This window comes from Hyla sarda, chromosome 7 (genome assembly GCF_029499605.1).
Source record: "Hyla sarda isolate aHylSar1 chromosome 7, aHylSar1.hap1, whole genome shotgun sequence".
NCBI classification, from domain to species: domain Eukaryota; kingdom Metazoa; phylum Chordata; class Amphibia; order Anura; family Hylidae; genus Hyla; species Hyla sarda.
The window spans coordinates 111,417,211-111,435,075 of record NC_079195.1 but is presented as its reverse complement, the minus strand read 5'-3'; the positions used below and the strand labels follow the sequence as shown (position 1 = coordinate 111,435,075).

The 17,865-nt window shown below is 44.1% G+C and overlaps 1 protein-coding gene across 1 annotated transcript in view; it reads right to left on the bottom strand.

Moving 5' to 3' along the window:
* Positions 1–16,281, bottom strand: part of MICU1 (mitochondrial calcium uptake 1) — a 276,130-nt gene extending 259,849 nt beyond the window's left edge. The window contains exon 1 of the mRNA XM_056530455.1: positions 16,129–16,281. The gene's annotated coding sequence lies outside the window, so the exon portion shown is untranslated. The remainder of the gene's footprint in view (positions 1–16,128) is intronic.
* Positions 16,282–17,865: the final 1,584 nt, after the last annotated feature.

The following is a 17,865-nucleotide window of genomic DNA, read 5'->3' as shown; positions in this document are numbered from 1 at the left end:
CTAGTTAACCCCTCATCACGCCTCAGTTAATATTCATCTAAATATAAATATGTATATTTAAATGCCTGCCTGCCTGTTAGCGTTGCAGGACCTTAGGTCATGTGACTCGGTATTCAGAACTCTATGGTTTGTTGAAGGACCTTTGGTGGTTCTTGTGTCAGGTGTTCATCCACAATGCAATGTAACGGTGAGTGACAGCTGTATGGATCAATCCAAAAACACTAAGCCCCTGCCAATATAAGGGAGCTGCAGCCATTAATCTCTCTCTTGGGTTGCTGACATTGGATGAGGTAGGACCTCCGCAACTTCCAAAGACGATTACTATGCCTAAGCCTTGTGGCCTCAGCCTACGCTAAAGACTGTGAGTTCTTATCATTCCCCGCTATCTCCGCAGGATCTATATATTACCAGTGTAGTCAATGGGAGTTATGCAAATTGCATAATTTCCCTGCTTCAGCAGTTTTCAGCTTTTCCAACCACCTCCAGCTGCTGCAAACTGGGCAGAAGAGCCTGAAAACCCGTTCAAATAATAGGATTACTACTACACTGTAAAATAGCACTATGGAGTCTGAGGCATTTTTAGGTCAATAAAAAAGTACCAATTTCAGCTTCAAATACAATACGTACTGTATATAAAAATGTAATAGTATTGAAATTGATGTATAATTCATTTATTAAAAAGTTGTTGTCCCAAAATAATTTATCCACAAAATAGGGGATACTTAGCTTTTTGGTGGTGGTTGTGTGGGAGGGGCTGTCAACTGTCACTTCATTCACACAGGGAGACAGGCCAATCCACTCATGATCAGTGAAAATTTAGATTTTTTACCAATCTATGGCACACCAAGTGGGTGGAGATTAGCACATAGTGGGTGAGGTTTCCCATAAAGGGGTGTGGTCATCCCCAAATTGACAAAAGATTAGTATAAATTGCAGTGGAAATCCACACCAGCTGGTGTAGATTTCTGAGATTCAACACAGGGGTGTGCTTATCTCCTTGGATTAAGGAGATCTGTGGTACACATTTGTATAATTCCCTGTGCCCAGGCTGCAAAAAGTAACAAAACAAACTTTAACTCACCTTCAGACGTTCCCCTGTTGCGCCGTTATCGGTGTCTTGGTGCTCTGGTGATTAGCTTCTTCCTTCCTGTGGACGGTGACTCATACTGCGCTGTGATGTCCCACCTCGGCCTGTGATAGGCTGAGCGCACTGTCATGTAGGGGGCCCGGGCAGCAGGAAGAAGGCGGGGCCCAGGCTTCTTACATGACAGTGTGCTCAGGACAGTGCGCTCATTGCCTCAACTCCCAATCACTGACTAAAGCGGGACACCAAGTTGGGCAGTAATTCGCTCAGCTGCAAAGTGACATATCGGTACTGGGTGAGCGATGGTGGTGAGTAGAGATTTTTACATAGTACAGAATGGGCAAAAAACACCCATTGGATAACCCCTTTAAGACTGGTAAGTGAAATTCCCCCAAAGTAAAGTAGAGTACATAACATACCCTTAAAGTGAACCTGTTATTTTCATGCTGCCTGAACCACAAGTCATCAGTGCGGTCCGAGGCGGTTCTCCTTGCCCACTTGCCTTATTTGTATTTGATAAACCTCTCCCTATGCTCAAACAAGGTGAGATCTATCAATCAAAACAACAGTGCAGGTAGAAGTCACCAACGACACCCACTCCCCAAATTTATGAAGTGGTCAGAATTTGAGCTGAAGTAGAAGTGTGGAAACTAGAGTAGAACAGTCGAAAATTTGGCTTACCCCCTCCACTGCGCTGCCTGCAAACAACCTTGACTGGTGCCAAGTTGCTTTCTACTTTAATCAATCTTGGTGCTTCTGGCTCCACGCAAGAACCATATATTTAGTACACAGAACAGGATTAAACCTTGTACCATATAAATGTAATTCCTATTAAAAAGCTTGCCTTGGGAAACTTTACTGATTGCATTGGATGGGGTCTGATCCTGGCCTTGGCACCAAGATTTTGCCTCTTGCATCAGACCTAAGGCTGTTTTCACACTGCATTAAGAAGTGTACAGTCAACTGCATTTAACACAAAAGCTGGGACAAGTTCACACATCCATTATAAAGGATCCTTAGATCCATATATATGGAAACTAAAGTGTGTCACTTTACCCCCATTTGGGACATATGCAGCAGGGTTCCATGGATGGAATAGCATACACCTCCGCAAGTGAGACAAACTAGTTTGTAAAGGTATATTCCGAAAGCAGGTCAAAGGTAAGGGGGGGGGGGTTATTAATGAGCCAAAAGGTTATGGTTTTATTATCTGTGCCATGCTCGAAAGTGGGCGGAACAAGGCTTCACATGAAAGGAGCATGTCCACCTCCTGCGCTAAATTTACCACAATTTATTATATAAATTGTAAAGTTGATTGCGGCATCTAAATGAGGGATCTAACATTGCCGGTAGCTAAGAGGAGCTGATCGGGACATCCGCGGCAAAAAATATTGGGTCCTGATCAGTGCTCTAATGTCCCTGCCAGCCATGGCAGGCTAGAACAGCAGAGCACCAATAACATTAATCAATGCTGAGTCCCTATAGGGACTAAAAAGAAAAAGTAAAAAGTGTAAAAAGAAATAAATGAATTTAAAAAAAGTTTATAAAAGAGAATTAACCCCTTCCCTAAAAGTTTGAATCCCCTTTTCCCATTTTTTTTTAAATATAAAAAAATGTTTCCCCTAGTAAAAGTTCAAATCTTTTGCCATGATTCAAATAAACCACTGTAAAAAAAAAAATATATATATATATATATATATATATATATATAAAAAAATTGTAACTGTCCAAACTATTAAATTATGATGTTCCTGATGCTGCACGGTAAAATACGTAAACGCAAAAAAATGCCAAACACCAATTTGGTCACATCATGTCCCAGAAAAAACATAAAAAGTTATCAAAAAGTCATATATATATTGTACACAAAAGTGGAAACATTAAAAACGACAGCTCATGGTGCAAAAAAAAAAACTAACATAGGTGGAAAAATAAAAAAAGTTATAGGGGTAAGAACAAGGCATTGAACAAACTTATTTTTTTTTTCCTTTTTCAATTTTTCAAATTTTTTATTACCTTAAAACGAAAGTCTGTAATTACTCACCGGTAATTCTGTTTCCCAACTGGGGCAGGTAAACCTGATACTGAATAGGCCAAACTAATGGCCAGTTTAATTCACCTAAACAGGGAATTACTACTAGCTCTCTTGCCCCTATTTTGTCCCACAAATTGAAAAAAAAAAGAGCATTACAATTTCTGGAATCCCTAGTCCTTTATAGATATTTAAAGACACACCTAATATCTAAGGCGCTAAAAGAACTTTGTCATTAAAGGATTGGAACAAAATGACGGAAGTACAATTTCTTGTGATACATGGAAAGTGGAAAGAACTTTAGGAAGATAGGCAGGATCGGGGAGAAAAACTATACTATCCTCCAAAATCTTTGTATAAGGTTCCCCACTGGATAAGACTGAAAAGTCTCCTACCCTCCTAGCAGTGGTAACTGCTACTAATAGTTTTAAAGACTACATTTTTTAGAGGAATGACATCTAAAAGGTTCAAAAGGCTCTGATAGGAATGCCTTCAATACTAAAGAAAGATCCCACATGGGAACTTTTGGTACCCTAGAAATATAAAGCCTTTTGAGTGCCTTAAATCTAATTTTTGGTGTTATATAGAGCTCCTATAGCGGACACCTGAACCTTTAAAGTGGCAACTTTCAGATCTGATTGCAAAAAATCTAAAATTTTGGGGATGTCGGGAACAAATTTTGCAGAAAAAGGTTGGTTGAGAAAACTCAAAAAAGTCTTCCAAACTCTGAAATAGATCTGGTTAGTTATTGCTTTCCTACTAGTCTGTAAAGTAGTTATTACAGTATGTGAAATACCGTGGCCCCTGAATTATCCTCTCAAATGCCAAGCCGTCAGGTGGAGACTTCTCTAATGCGGATGAGACACTGGACCCTGGGTCAGAAGGTCTGGCAGTTCCGGAAGGACCCAGGGATCAGACAGTGACAGCTCTCTCAGAGCCGAAAACCAGGCCCTGTGTGGCCAAATTGGAGCTAACAAGATTACTCGGGTTTTCTCCATTCTTATTTTCTTGATTATTCTGGGGAATTAACTGAAGAGGAGGCAATATGTACACTAGTTCCTATTTCCAGAGCGGTGTTAGAGCGTCCACTGTCCAAGGTCTGTCCTTTGGATTTAAAGAGCAAAATTTTCGCACCTGTCTGTTGCTTTTGGTGGCGAATAGATCTATTTCTGGCAATCCCCAAAGACCACATATTTGTCTGAAAACTTCTGGTTTTAATCTCCACTCGTCTTGATGTAATTGTTGGCGACTCAGGTATTTTGCTTTTGTATTTAAAGTCCCTTTCAAGTGCACAGCGGACAAAGAATTGACACATGGTCCTGCAAAGTAAAAAATTATTTCACCAATCGGCATAAACAACTCACTTCTTGTAGTGCCCTGGCGGTTTATGACCGACACTGTAGTAGAATTGTCTGAAAAGATCTTTATATTTTCTCAGTACAGCTGGTGTTGCGCCTCTTTTAGAGCATAGTAGACTGCCAGAAGTTCTTTTGCATTTGAAGAAAGGGAAAACTCTTGACTCTGAAAACGTAATTATCCAGTATGTGCCCCCCGATTCCCAAAGGATTGTGTCTGTTGTGAAAATGTTTGGACTTTCTAGGACCCAGTCTAAGCCTTTTCTCAGATTGTTTTCTATTAACCACCAGAGGAGTGAGTCCTTGGTTTTGTAAGACAGGGGAAACATTTAGTCTAGACTTTCTACTGCACCGTTCCAACAGCTGAGTAGATATTCTTGTAGAGCCCTTGAGTGGAATTGAGTCCAAGGAACCACTTGGATAGCTGCAGTAAACAGGCCCAACAAAGACATCCCCTTTCTTATGGAAATAGAGTGGCAAGTCATTACTTCCCTCACTGTGTTTTGGTTTTGAATTTTCTGGTCTGGAAGAAAATACTTTTGTTGTTGAGAATCTAGGTTTATACCTAGAAAGGAGTTTTTTGTTTTCAGGGTCCAGGGATGACTTTCCCCAATTTATAATCCAACCAAATTTTTTTAGGATGGCAATAGTGTGATCTAACTTGTTGGGGACGGAGGGCGTACTCTGCCCACTCCCTTTCTATAACGCGGGTCACAGCGGGTCGGGCCCGGCCTCTAACAGAAACCAGTGATCAATGTAAAAGATCAGTGTGTGCAGTGTTATAGCTCACTATGGGAGCTATAACACTGCAAAAAAAAAAGTGAAAAAAAAAGTGAAAAAAAAGTTACTAAAGATCATTTAACCCCTTCAAATAAAAGTTTGAATCACCCACCTTTTCCCATTTAAATGTATTTTTTTTAAACTGTGTGAATAAAAATAAACCTATGTGATATACCATACAAAAATGATACCGCCAAAAACTTCAGATCACGGCGCAAAAAATTAGCCCTCATACCGACCCGTACAAGGAAAAATAAAAAAGTTATAAAGGTCACAAGATGACAATTTTAAGCGTATAGTACATGCATGTAGTTATGATTTTTTCCAGAAGTACGACAAAATCCAACCTATATAAGTAGGATATGATTTTAATCGTATGGACCTACAGAATAAAGATAAGGTGTCATTTTTACTGAAAAATGTACTGCGTAAAAACGGAAGCCCCCAAAAGTTACAAAATGTCGTTTTTTCTTCAATTTTGTCGCACTGATGCATTACAAATGTCATTACAAAGTAGAATTGGTGGTGCAAAAAATAAGCCATCATATGGATTTTTAGGTGCAAAATTTAAAGGGTTATGATTTTTAAAAGGTAAGGAGGAAAAAAACGAAAGTGCAAAAACTGAAAAACCCTCCGTTCCCAAGGGGTTAAAAACTCTCTGACTTGTTTTTCTGACTGCCCAACTAAAATGAAATTGTCTAAGTACAGGATGAATAAGCCTACCCATTCTCAGATGTGTGCTGCCATCTCGGATATTACTTTGGTGAAAACTCTGGGGACTACGGCTATTCCAAATGTCAAGGCCCTGAATTGAAGGTGAGTAAGTCCTGTTTCTAATTTTATGGCTATGCGTAAATACTTCCGGTAGTCTGGATGTATTGGGACATGTAGGTACGCATCTTTTAGATCTATAGAGACCATAAAGCAGTCTTTTGTTAACAGGTTCACAGTTGATTTTACTGTATTCATTTTGAATTTTTTGTAGACGAGATTCTGGTTTAGAGGTTTTAGACTTATGATGGTACGGTAAGTATTGTATTTTTTTTTTAACAAAAAATAAATAAAAAAATAGGTAGAATAAAAACCTAACCCTATCTTTTCTTGAGGTACTGGGACAAGAACCTGCTTTTCTAGTGGGGACAGGACTTCTTTTTAAAGTGCTACTAACCCTGTTGGTCCCGAGTGACTTGATGTCACCCTTAGGAGAGTCGGTGGTAGACTGAGAAACTCTAGGCGAAGACCTTCTTTTAAGGTGCTTAAAGGGGTACTGCGCCCCTGGCATCTTATCCCCTATCCAAAGGATAGGGGATAAGATGTTAGATCGCCACGGTCCCGCTGCTGGGGACCCCGGGGATCGCCGATGCGGCACCCCGCCATCATTACTGCGCAGAGCGAGTTCGCTCTGTGCGTAATGACGGGCGATACAGGGACCGGAGCAGCGTAACATCGTGGCTCCGCCCCTCATGACATCACGGCCCGTCCCCTTAATGCAAATCTATGGCAGGGGGCATGACGACCACCACGCCCCCTTCCAATAGACTTTTATTGACGGGGTGGACCGTGATGTCACGAGGGGCAGAGCCGTGACGTAACGATGCTCCGGCCCCTGTATTGCCCGTCAATACGTGCAGAGCGATCTCGCTCTGCGCAGTAATGATAGCGGGGTGCTGCAGCAGCGATCCCCGGGGTCCCCAGCAGCGGGACCCCTGCGATCTGACATCTTATCCCCTATCCTTTGGATAGGGGATAAGATGTCTAGGGGAGGAGTACCCCTTTAAGAATTGTTTGAAATTTTTTCCCACTCTGCCACAAAGTTTCTCAGTTTGCCTCCGACTCGCCCCAGACTGTCATTGCTGACTAGATTTTTTAGAACTTGTGGAGGCCTGGTTAAAGAGATACCCTTTGGATTTTTTGGGAAAACGCCACCTTGGAGCATCTTCAGATCTACGCCCCTGCCCCTTCTGAATGTCTGAGGATAGCTCATTCAATCAAAGACGTGGCAACCCAGGAAGCCGCCACATTAGGCTTAAAGGAGGCAGTGGCGGCCTCCCAAGTTCTGTGCAAAAAGGTCTCTGATTTTTGGTCCATAGGGTTACAGATAACCCCTAAGTCCTCTAAAGGAAGGGCACTTTTCCTGCAGACTTTGGAAATAGCTACGTCGATTTTAGGCACCTTTTCCCCATTCGGTTAACTCAGTATTGTCAAATGGATATGTTATTTTCAAAGCTCTGGGAAGGAAGGCCTTCTTTTCAGGATTTTCACATTTCTTTTTAATTAACCCAGAAATGCATGGATGGATGGGAAAGGTACCTACGTTTTCTTGGCTCTAATCTTTCAAACAATGTCTTGAATTGATTTTTCTTCCCTAGCATCTTCAATATTCATGGCTAATCGTATGTTTTTAATTAAAATTATCAGTGTCTTCTGACTGAAAGAAATGGATACACTCACTCAGGAAACGCTGGCTACCAAGGACAGGGTTTTCGCTGTAGATTCAGCAGGGCCCCGTCTGGGGTCCTCCTTGGAGCTCATGCTTGCAGGCTGCTACTGCTGGCTGGCTTACACTGCGGAGAATGCTCTCCTGTGTGGCTGTGGTCTAAATACTATCAGACCGCACTTGCACAATGAGAAACGCCTGCATCTGACATCACATCAGGGTCGCGCTCCTGACGCATATCTGGCGCTGGCTCTTCCTCCCGTGTCATCTAACACCATGGAGACACGTGCAGAGGGAGCAGGAGTACTTACTTTGTTACTACGCCGCCCGCCTGGACCCGCGCAAGACCACGGACATGAGTGCTGACCAGAAGGTAACGGGGTAGGCAAAGTGAAGCCAGACTTCAACTACCAGACAAGGGAGACTGATCAGGACCGCCCATACCCGGAGACTACAGGGATTTAGAATAGCTCCGGTGTGCCCTCAGCATTTTATCCTACTCCTGGGACAGGGACTACAGTCCCAGACAGGCTTCCTTAGGAACAAGAAACACACTGAGGCCGAGGAAGAGGGTTCTTCTTTTTATCCTCAGGTTTCCTGTCCCTAGGGGCGGAGTCCCTTTCTCAGGTGCTGCTGTCATGGCAACCAAGAAACAAGAACTACGCAAGTTTGGAATAATTGAAATTGTACTGACCAATAGAATACAGATAGCATGTCAGATTTACTGTATTTTTAACCCTGAAAAAAATTATTGCCCCTCAAAATTGCGCAATTCCATATTTTTTCTTACATTTTGTCTTACATATATTTTTTCTGGTTCCGTAATACATTATATGATATAATAAAGTGTGCCAATTAAAAGTACAACTTAGACCTACCGTATATACTCGAGTATAAGCCGAGTTTTTCAGCACGATTTTTCGTGCTGAAAACACCCCCCTCGGCTTATACTCGAGTGAACTCCCCCACCCGCAGTGGTCTTCAACCTGCGGACCTCCAGAGGTTTCAAAACTACAACTCCCAGCAAGCCCGGGCAGCCATCGGCTGTCCGGGCTTGCTGGGAGTTGTAGTTTTGAAACCTCCGGAGGTCCGCAGGTTGAAGACCACTGCGGCCTTCGACATCATCCAGCCCCCTCTCACCCCCCTTTAGTTCTGTACAGTACTCACCTCCGCTCGGCGCTGGTCCGGTCCTGCAGGACTGTCCGGTGAGGAGGTGGTCCGGTGGGATAGTGGTTCCGGGCTGCTATCTTCACCGGGGAGGCCTCTTCTAAGCGCTTCGGGCCCGGCCTCAGAATAGTCACGTTGCCTTGACAGCGACGCAGAGGTGCGTTCATTGCCAACGTACTTCTGCGTCGTTGTCAAGGCAACGCCTCTATTCCGGGCCGGAAGCGCGGAGAAGAGGCGCCCTCAGTGAAGATAGCAGCCCGGAACCACTATCCCACCGGACCACCTCCTCACCAGACAGCCCTGCAGGACCGGACCAGCGCCGAGCGGAGGTGAGTACTCAGGGGGCTGAATGATGTCGAAGGCCGCAGAGGTCTTCAACCTGCGGACCTCCGGAGGTTTCAAAACTACAACTCCCAGCAAGCCCGGACAGCCGATGGCTGCCCGGGCTTGCTGGGAGTTGTAGTTTTGAAACCTCTGGAGGTCCGCAGGTTGAAGACCACTGAGGGCGAATGATGAGAAGAGGATGATGAAGGGGGGGGGGTGTGGGATGATGACAAGGGGATGATGAAGGGGGGATGTGTGGGATGATAAGGGGATGATGAAGGGGGGATGTGCGGGATGATAAGGGGATGATTAAGGGGGGATGTGCGGGATGATAAGGGGATGATGAAGGGGGGATGTGCGGGATGATAAGGGGATGATGAAGGGGGGATGTGTGGGATGATAAGGGGATGATGATGAGGATGTTAATGACGGGTCTGGATGATGACAGGGGGGGGGATGATGTATTTCCCACCCTAGGCTTATACTCGAGTCAATAACTTTTCCTGGGATTTTGGGTTGAAATTAGGGGTCTCGGCTTATACTCGAGTATATACGGTAATACAACTTTGTCAATGAAAAAATAAAAAGTTATGGGTCTTAGTATGCGAGGAGCAAAAAAACATGAACCAAAAAATTAAAAAAATAAATAAAAATCGCTGGGTCATGAAGGGGTTAACATAAGTAAAATGGTAAAAGATTTTGTAAAACTTGCATATAAAATAACATCCATTATTAGCCGTTAAAACGTCCGTTCATTTCTGTTAATATCCATTTTTTCACCATTTTTTCTGAGCATGCTCAGTAGCAACAACGGATAAAAATAAATGAGTATAACAGAGATACTTGCATCTTAATAGACTTCAATGTTATATTACTCTACCCATTATTTTTGACAGGGAAAAGAAACCCTGCAGGCCGTCTGTTCTCAGCTCGAAAACAAAAAGCAAATTAATGGGGTACTCCGGTAAAAAAAATTTTTTATTTTTTTTAAGAACTGGTGCCAGAAAGTTAAACAGATTTGTAAATTTACTTTTTAGCAGCTGCATGCTACAGAGGAAATTCTTTACTTTTTGAATTTCTTTTGTGTGTTGTCCACAGTGCTCTCTGCTGACACCTCAGTCCGTGTCAGGAACTGTCCAGAGCAGCATCAGCAGAGAGCAGTGTGGACAACACAAAAAATAAATTATAAAGATTTCCTCTGTAGCAAACAGCTGCTAAAAAGTACTGAAAGGATTAAGATTTTTTTTTATAGCAGTAATTTACAAATCTGTTTAACTTTCTGGCACCAGTTCATTTTTAAAAAAAATAATAATTTTCCACCGGAGTACCCTTTTAAATGCAACAGACAATAACTGAATATAGCAAAGATTTCAAAAAAAAAAAAAAAAAAAACCTTCACATGAATGGGATGCATTATCTTACTACTTCATCTCCGTTGCGCATTTCTTTAACTGATATGAGAAACGGAGATGCAAAACACTAATGTTAACCCAGCCTTAGACACATTCACTTCAACAGAGCTGAGCTATAGGCAAAATATCACATGGAAGAAACAGGGTAACCCCTTTAAGTAACAATTATAAGGGCTCCATATATAAAACCTAATACACCTTATTCACAGAGCTTAAAGGGGTATTCCATGAAAAAAAAATAAATTATTTCATATCAACTGGCTCCAGAAAGTTAAACAGATTTGAAAATTACTTCTATTAAAAAAAAATAAAAAATAAAAAACTTAATCCTACCAGTACTTATCAGCTGCTGAAATTGAGTTGTTTTTTTCTGTCTCAGGAACTGACCAGAGCAGGAGAGGTTTGCTATGGGGATTTTCTGCTACTCTGGACAGTTCCTAAGACAGACAGAGGTGTCAGCAAAGAGCACTGATTTCAGACAGAAAAGAATAACTTCAGCAGCTGTTAAGTACTGGAAGGATTAAGATTTTTTAATAGAAGTAATTTACAAGTCTGTTCAACTTTCTGGAGCCAGTTGAGATGAATAAAAAAAAATTTTCACTGGAATACCCCATTAATGAACAGGATAGATAAAATCATGGAACGAGATTTCTTTCTACATTGCCTATACTTAACCAGCGAAGTGCATAAAACCTGGTGGGTTCAGTGGGACTCGCAAACTATAATAAAATAAGCCAGTTAAATGCATTTATCTATGTAATGCATGGATGAGCCAGGTCCAAAGAGACAAACACTACTCCTTGGCAGCGCTAAGCTCTGGCTAATAGACAGAGGTCCTTGATGATGTCCACGCACTCCTGTATCATGGCTTCCTATTATTCCGGATCACTGACTATGGCCTACAGATGTTGATGTGGTTTGTCCTGTTATCTTTTGTGCCTAGTTGCTTTGATTTGTCCAGCAGATGTCAATGTCTGTCCCTGTACTATAATTCCTAGGTTGATGATGCAGATCGCTCCTCTTCTAATTCTGTTTATTTCCCTCACATTATTCTGGTCTGGTATACTGGATGTGCACCTATAGCTTTCTCAGGTAGCTCTTTGGCTTTTGTTTTGGACTATAGAGAGGAAAGTCATTGGCCGCTTACCCAGCTAATGCCTTGTGATCGCAATGGGTCTCAGAAGTAAGACCCCGTGCAATCAACATTAACAAACTTTAAAGGGGTACTCCAGCCCTAAAACATCTTATCCCCATCCAAAGGATAGGGAATAAGATGTGTGATTGCGGGGGTCCCGCCGCTGGGGCCGTCACGCCCCCTCCCATAGACTTGCATTGAGGGGGTGGGGTGTGACATCACACGGGGGCGGAGTCGTGACGTCACGATACTCCAGTCCCGTGGTCGTAAGGCTTCAAGTCCCGTGGTCGTAAGGCTTGGAGCCTCCAGCGCTGGCGTGCAGCTCACACAGGTGGGCGCTGCATGAGAGATTGCGGGGGTCCCCGGCGGCAGGACCCCTGCGATCAGACATCTTATCCCCTATCCTTTAGACCTGGGATCAGACATCTTATCCCCTATCCTTTGGATAAGGGATAAGATGTCTTAGGGCTGGAGTACCCCTTTAATAATCAATTAATATTTAGGGAGAGAACACTGATAAGAAGGTGAATCTTCAACAGTTGTTAACAAGTTGTGCCCATTCTCATATGCTATGCTTTGTCTGGAAAGCCAAGTATGTAGGCTGTCTATAAATCCATTTTGGCCTTTTCCTTTTGGCATTTTTCACAAATTTTTGGCACCTTTTCAAAAACGACCTCTTTTTGAGACTTTAGCATTTTTTAAAGGAAAATCTTGGTGTTTTCCTCCCATAGAAGTCTATGGCAGTGAAAAAACACCAAGAAAAACGCCATGTGGGTTTTAACTTTGACGTCTTTGAGGCCGTTTTTTATTCTTTTTTGGACTTTAGTGATCCAAAAAAGAATAAGGAGATACCCTTTTTAATAAAATTTCGTAGGGTACCATTAAAAAAAACTAAAACAAAGATACAGTAGTGATGGAAAAAATGTTATTAAACAAAATGTATCTTTTTTATAAAGAAATTTTTATACATTTTTAAACAGGGATCAATTTATGTGGGCGGCAGGAAACTAAAAATGTAGCCGACAATAATATTTGTTGTAATTAATTTTGTTAAACTTTTTAGTAATGTATTTTAATAATGTGTTAAATAAAGTGTTCACATTTTTTAGGTAGTACTACTACTCCCAGCATGGAACACACTGTTCCATTATGGGAGTAGTAGTACCTATACTAATTGACAGATCACCCGTGTCACTTCTGACACCCATTTTGATCCTCCTGTATAATGTATAGATGCGGCCGGCTGCTCTTCTATGGTCCCCTGCACTGCCGTATATATACACACCTATTCATAATTCCTGCAGAGAGCTGTGACTGGCCAGATGGTTCCTGACAATCACAACTCTCTGTGGGAAAAGTGAATAGGTGTATAAATACGTCATTGGAGGGGACCAGAGAATAGCGGCCAGCCGGCCGCCCGCATCTATACATCATACAGGAGGATCGCAGCAGGTGTAAGTAGTGACATCTGCTGTGATCTTTCCTTAACTGCAGGTACTACTGCTCCCAACATGAAGCACACTCTGCTCCATGCTGTAGTACCTGCATTAATAGATAGATCGCAACGGGTGACAGAAATGGCACCCGCTGCGATCTGTCTATTAGTACAGGTACTACAGGTACTACAACTCCCAGCATGGAGCAGAGTGTGCTTCATGTTGGGAGCAGTAGTACCTGCACTAAGGGACAGATCGCAGCAAGTGTCACTCCTGACACCTGTTGCAATCCTCCTGATGTTAATTTCATGACTCAGAGCAGAGAGAACAGCTGATGCCGAGCAGTAGATATATGCTGTATATCTACTGCCCAGGAAGAACTTATAGTGAGCCTACAATGTGTATACAGTATACACATTGCTGGCTCACTTAACCCCTCGCTGAGCTGTGCGCTATGCGCCAGCCCAGCAAGGAGAGAGTTAACTTACACTGCTGGACAGTGTAGGTTAACCCTTTGGGCAGTATACAAAATACACAGCTCCCTCGCTCCCTGTCACTGCTGGGTCCATGTAGCTCCGCCCCCTAGTGATGTGATTAGGGGCGGAGCTACAGACGGGAGGCAGAGTGGTAAGTATGAGGCTCTGTTCACATTGTACGTTTTGTATAATGTGAACAGACCCTTCTGCCAGTGTCTTCCCAGACAGGGAGACTCCAGCTGTTGCTAAACTACAACTCCCACATGCCCAGACAGCCAAAGGCTGTCTGGGCATGCTTGGAGTTGTAGTTTTGCAACAATTGGAGGCTCTCTGTTTGTGAAGACATTGCATTTTGGGCACTCTTCCCAGTGGAGAGCGACAAAAATGACCGAACACATTTTTTGTGTTTCTTTTTTCTTCTCATTTCACATCAGTATATGCAGAGGATTGCGGCGGGTTCGATGGATTACAGCGATTAACTAGATTTTTTTTTCCTTTAATAAAATGGTTAACGAGGGCTGTGTTTTTTTTTTTAAATAAAATAATTTTTTCAATGTGTTGTGTTTTGTTTTTTTATTTTATTGAATTTTCAGGCTTAGTAGTGGAAGCCGGTCTTATTGACGAAATCCATTACTAAGCCGGGGCTTAGCATTAGCCCCAAAAACAGCTGGCGCTAACCCCAATTATTACCCCGGTCCCCACCGCCACAGGGGTGCCAGGAAGGGGAAGAGCCAGTTCCAAAAGGCCCAAAGTGTCAAAAATGGGCCTAGGCGGTAACAGGCTGGCGTTATTTAGGCTGGGGAGGGCCAGTAACAATGGTCCTCGCCCACCCTGGTAACGTCAGGCTGTTGATGCTTGGTTGGTATCTGGCTGAGAATAAAAATACAGGGAACCCTATGCGTTTATTTTTTCATAAATAAAAAAAGAAAGAAAAAAAAATGCATAGGGTTCCCCGTATTTTTATTCTCAGCCAGATACCAACCAACACGAACAGGAAGCCAGGGAGGTAAGTGGACCTCGTCTTCTGTATACACTATATACAACTATCTATAGATAGCTGTATATACTGTATACCGCACAAAGGGGCTATGGGAGCAGGGAGTCCTGTCAGTCTGGTGACAGGATTCCCGGCTCTTGTATAGTATACACGGGTACACTATGCCCCCCTGTATACTATACGGCCGGAGGAGGTGAGTAGTGATGCTGTACATCACTCATCTCCTTACACTCTGTGGACTGGGCGCTCAGCATCCGACCCAAGGGGGTACCCTGAAGACAATGAGAAAACTGCCACAGGGGACAAATTTGTCTGTTTCCACACACCAGGGAAAATGCCAGAAAAAATGCCAAAACACACGAAAAAGCTGTGGCAGTTTTTCTGGTGTTTTTGTTGCTGTTTAAGTGTAAAAAAAAGAACCCCCTTCATTTCAATGAGCCAACCGGAGTTAAACGCTGACTCCGGTGGGCTCATTTTTGCCCCGTATACGGTTCTCTAACTGGCCCTAAAAGCGTGGTATACCGTGCTATTAGAGTGTTCTTTTAAGAAACCCCCCCCCCGTAAGGCTCCTTTCACACTATGAAAATGACCCCTTATATTAACACCCGTTTTAAAATCGCGGGCGATTGCGGGGTAAAATGGCCATTAGAAAAGCCCTAACTTACATTTGTAAATCCCATTATAGTCTATGGGATTTTTCTAATACACGTTTTAACCCGTTCTCGCCCGTCATTCATAACGCACGTTATTTTGGGACGGGAGAAATAGTGCATGCACTATTTCTCCCACTACTATCTCCCGTCCCAAAATAACGTGCGTTATGAATGACGGGCGAGAACGGGTTAAAACGTGTATTAGAACAATCCCATAGACCAGTGGACCTCCAGATGTTTCAAAACTACAACTCCCAGCATGCCCGGACAGCCAACGGCTGTCCGGGCATGCTGGGAGTTGTAGTTTTGCAACATCTGGAGGTCCGCAGATTGAAGACCACTGCCATAGACTATAATGGGATTTACTAACGTGAGTTAGGGCTTTTCTAATGGCCATTTTACCCCGCGATCGCTCCCGATTTTATAACGGGTGTTATATAAGGGGTCCTTTTCATAGTGCAAGTTGACAGCAGATAGAAACAATATAGAAAAGAAAACCTCTTATTTACTGACAATATAGAAAAGAAAACCTCTTATTTACTGACAATTATTAATAGATACATTCACATCAGAGAAGCTCAGAGTTGTATCACTAGTAAATAATGAATACAACAGATGGCCATCACCATTACCCTACTGTGGCCAAACTACAACCCCCAGCAAGTCCAAACAAGCTTCTGCTGGGATCTGTAGTTCTACACCAGCTGGAAAGGCACAGGTTGGGGTGACTGCCCCATAGACTCTATCAGGACACGGACATTCCCATAGCAGCAGTGTCCAGGATCTGTCACATACGCAGCGCTCCATACACAGCCGCCCAGGACACACAGCACTACCCACCTGGCCTCCGGAGCCGTCCACTGGCGCCTCTACCCGGACAATTCTCCTCCGTGTACTGGACAACACCACTTTGGTTCCGGGTAATGAGTATAAGAACCAGAGTTCCCCTCCACAGCAGCCGAAGACACTGCCCGCAACACAGCACAGCCGCAGCACAGACAGGAAGAGAAACGAACTACACTTCCCACAGTGCTTTGCGCTACAAGAGAAGAAAAACTTTATTGACAGCGAGCTAAGAGCAAGCGCTAGCTAAAAGCTGTGTGTCCTACAGTAGTATTTACCAACCAGGGTGCCCCCGCTGTAGTAAAACTACAAGTACCATCGTGCCCGGACAGCCTTTAGCTGGTTGGGAAGGAGCAGTACATCTATAAAGGCGGCTGCTGGTACCATTACTCCTGTATGTATATCTGGACACAACAGTCAGCTTTCTCTAGGTGTTGTTGTCAGCAATTGGTTTCAACCCCTTACTGACAAAGCCATTTTTTATTTTTCCCTTACATTTGTTTTTCTCCATAATGTTATAAATTTTTTGGGGAGTTGTGTTTTTATTGACACTCTTTGACCATAAAACTTATTTTGCCAGACCTGAAAAAAAAATGACATCTTATCCCCTATCCAAAGGATAGGGGATAAGATATCTCACCGCGGGGGTCCCGCCGCAATCTTGTATTCGCCACCCACCTGTTTGAGCTGCACGCCGTGGCGCCAGCTCACAAATAGCCAGGTGGCGACCACGGGTCCGGAGTATCGTGACGTTATGACTCTGCCCCCGTGTGACGTCACCCCCCGCTATGCAAGTCTATCGGAGGGGGCGTGATGGCCGTTTTTGCACATTCATTTTTTCCTCCTTACCTTTAACCTCTTCAGGACATAGGGCGTATGGATACGCCCTGCATCCCGAGTCCTTAAGGACCGAGGGCGTATCCATACGCCCGTGGGAATTCCGGCCCCCACCGCTAGCCGGTTGGGGACCGGAGCCGGATGCCTGCTGAAATCGTTCAGCAGGCATCCTGGCATATCGCCCAGGGGGGTCATTATGCCCCCCCATGTCGGCGATCGCCGCAGATCGCTGGACAATTCAGTCCAGCGATCTGCGGCGATTCCGGGTCAATCGGGTCTCCAGTGACCCGATGACCCGGAATTACTGGCTGTTCGGGGCCGTCTCTGACGGCCCCGAACAGCCAGAGACTGCAGGGGTGAGGTGGCACTGGTGCCACCTCACGATCGCCCTGATTCGTCGGCCGGATTACCGGCCGACCAATCAGGGCGCCTGCTGCGGGTGTCACTCCCGCACCCGCTCCGCCCCTCTTCTGGAGGACGTGAGCGGGTGCGGGACGTGCACCCCGGGTGCTGGGGACCCCGATCCCCGGGGTCAATGTTGGGATCGGGGCCCCAGGAGCAGCGGCGGGACTGACCTGCAGCGTCTGGATCGTTGGAGGTGAGTGACAGCCTCCTGCTGTTGCTTAGCAACAGCTCCCAGCATGCAAAAAGGGCATGCTGGGAGCTGTAGTTATGCAACAGCAGGAGGCAGACCACCACAACTCCCAGCATTCCCTTATGGGCATGCTGGGACTTATGGTTTTGCAACAGCTGGAGGCACATTCTTTCTATGGAAAAGTGTACCTTCAGCTGTTGTATAACTACAACTCCCAGCTTGCACAAACAGCTAAAGTGCATGCTGGGAGTTGTAGTGGTGCATCTGCTGGTTGCATAACTACAACTCCCAGCATGCCCGTT